The sequence below is a fragment of the Zalophus californianus genome, chromosome 15 (assembly GCF_009762305.2).
Source record: "Zalophus californianus isolate mZalCal1 chromosome 15, mZalCal1.pri.v2, whole genome shotgun sequence".
NCBI lineage: Eukaryota > Metazoa > Chordata > Mammalia > Carnivora > Otariidae > Zalophus > Zalophus californianus.
The window spans coordinates 46,462,866-46,465,671 of record NC_045609.1 but is presented as its reverse complement, the minus strand read 5'-3'; positions in this window follow the sequence as shown (position 1 = coordinate 46,465,671).

Genomic DNA, 2,806 nt, shown 5'->3' with positions numbered 1-2,806 from the left:
CAGGAATGAGGGTGGGCAGCAGGGAGAGAGGGTTCCCTCATCCTCAGAGCCAGCGAGTCAGAGGGTTTGGGCTGGGAAGCTGGTGGGAGTAGGCACCGTGGGACCCAGGGGGCTGCAGGCAGCTTGGCGCCTGGCTTCTGTTAGGCAGACAGAGAGAAGGCCGGAGTCGATTGGCCCCCGCCACATGGCAGACACAGGAAAACTCTTTCCACCTGAGGAAGCCGAATACCAAGGGCAAAATGAGGCTCCTGAACTCTCCACAAGCTTCCAGACAGACACAAACTTCCAGGACAGACTAGGGACATCTGAGCTGGAGGAGGCAGGAGTGTGGGGAGGGGCAGGGAGCAAGCACACACTCTGGGAGGAGCAGGGAGGGCTCTGTGGTATCAGGACGCAGCCCAGAGGTGGGGCAGGACAGGGTCAGCCGTGGGCAGGCTCAGGCGCAGCTGAGCAATGCAGCAGGCCCCACCCTGGCAGGCCCCCCACGGCCTTGGGCACAGAGCAACTGCTTGCCGGGGGGGAAATAAGCCTGGAGGTGGTGGGGTGGGGTGGAGAGTGGGGAGCGAAACAGACAGATACAGACAGAAAGACACTATTAGAGACGCAGAGACTAGGATAGCAACAGAGACGAAAGAGATAGTGACAGAGATAAAGACAAACAGAGACAAACAGCTAGAGAGAGACAGAGAGGGGAGGAGAGGGGAGGGAGACAGAGAGAGGGGGAGAGACAGAGACAGAGATGGAGAGGCAGATTGAGAGACAGGAAGAGAAGCAAGCTGGATGGCTGTGATGGGTGCAGCTGGGCATCTTGGGCTCATGCGCTCCAGCCCGGACTTGGTGCCCCCCGGGTGCCCACCCCACTTCCCCGCAAAACCGACCGCCGCAATCCGCTCCCCTGCCTGGCCGGCCTCTGCTGGCTCCTGGCCAGGGCTGGGAGGGTCGTGTGCTGACAACATTGGCAGATACCAGGTGCTCGAGAACTTGAGTCATGGCTGCTGCCAGGGGGTCCCAGCGTGCCAGGGAAAGCCCTCTGGATGGCCTCAGGCCTCCCAGGGATGTGCTGGGAGAGGAGCAGCGAGGCTGGGTGGGCTGCTTGCTGCAGATGGCCGGTGAGGAGGGGGCGAGGCCAGAGCCTTTCTCTCGGCAGCAGGACCCTGCAGGAAGGCCCAGCTGCTTCTGTGAGCCCAGCCCACTGGGAGGGGTCTGTCCCCCAGGACCCACAGATCAGGGCTGCGAGATGTGTCGACGATAAAATCAAAACCATATTTTTCTATGTTGGAAGACGGAGCCGTGATAAATTTGGAAAGTAATACATATCAGGGCTCTGCAGACCATTTCCCGGCATCTCCCAGCAGACTGGCTTCCTGCAGCCAGAGTGGCGCACCCCCAAGGGCGTGTGGCCTGGACCGGGCTGGGGGGGGGGGGGGGGGCGCGGCGGTCCATGAAGGCGGGGCTGCGGTCAGGAACGGCGAGTGCATTTGATTAGAGGCTGGTGATAGGCAGCTTCCAAGGGGACGGTTTGGGAGCCCATGAACAGGCCATGTGGGGGGAAAATGCCCCCGAGGGAGTTGTGGCCAGAGCCAAACTATAGTTATTCACAGTGTGGTTTTCCAGTTGCTTCCAGATCTGCCTTCGCCAGCTGGGATTCTGAGTAAGTTATGCCTCCCCCACAGATCTCAGTTTCCCCAGCTTCTCCAAGATGGTGGTCACCCTTCTCTGACTCGGACATTCTTCTGAGATGAGCAAGCAAGGCCGCGCCCACGGTTTCCTCGAAGAGAGAACCTCTGTATCGGGTGGTTCCTTCACATCATGACCTGGCCTGAGGAACACGCGGGACCAGACTGAACAGACTCCAGATAGGCTGTGCTCTGCCTCTTTTCTGCAGGCTCTGCGGGCGGGACAGACACATAGAAACCACTTGTGAGGGAAGCCCCAGTAAGGGAGATCGGAGTATGTGGGTGCAGAGCCTCTGGGAGGGTGGGGTCTGCGGGCCACCCTGTGTTCGGGCACGGAGCCCACCCTGTACTCCTGACCCCCTGGCCCCTTGCACAGGGTTGTGTCTCCAGTTTGACCTCCTGGTGCTCCTTTTTCTCTCCAGAACCCGCCCACCCATGGTCAGCGGAGACTCCCTTGTGGTACCCAGTCCCACGGAGGGTCCTGTTCTGCGCAGCCCCTGCACGGAAGTCACCCGTGTTTGGGACACTGGCTCTGCTGGGCTGTGGCCTGAGCACAATTCTGCACTGAGCACCACGTCTGCTCAGAGGTGCTAGCCCCGCTCAGGGCTTGACCCACACATCCAGCCCCCTGGGTAAACCAGGCTCTTCTGGGCTCCTCTCCCTTTCCTCATCTCTGTTTTAAAAAGGATGCCTGTGCAGCATGCTTACTTTATGCATTTCCATAACCCCAGCCTTATCTCAAAAGAGACTCCAGGAGACTAGAGAAGCAGTTTGATGTGAGGATGAATGACACGGACCTGTCCAACCTACAGCGCAGCCGTGCCGGCCACACTGGACGGGGCGGATTCCATGTCCTCACTGTGTGATTGTCCTGGGGCACCATCTAGGCAGACGGACGTGCTCACAGGGCAGACCGGGGCCCTCAGAGGGCCGTCTCTCAGTCCCCGCTCCTCACTTCACAAAAAGGTAAGGAGAGGGAGATTCATTTGCACAGCTCTTTGTATTTTTCTGCCCCCCTGGCTCTCTCCAAGCATCAAAGGACTCCCCGGCCAGAGGACGGGTATTTCCAGGTTATGCCTTCCTAGACATCTTGGCCCACACAGCTCCACAATTCTTATGGAACCGAGAAC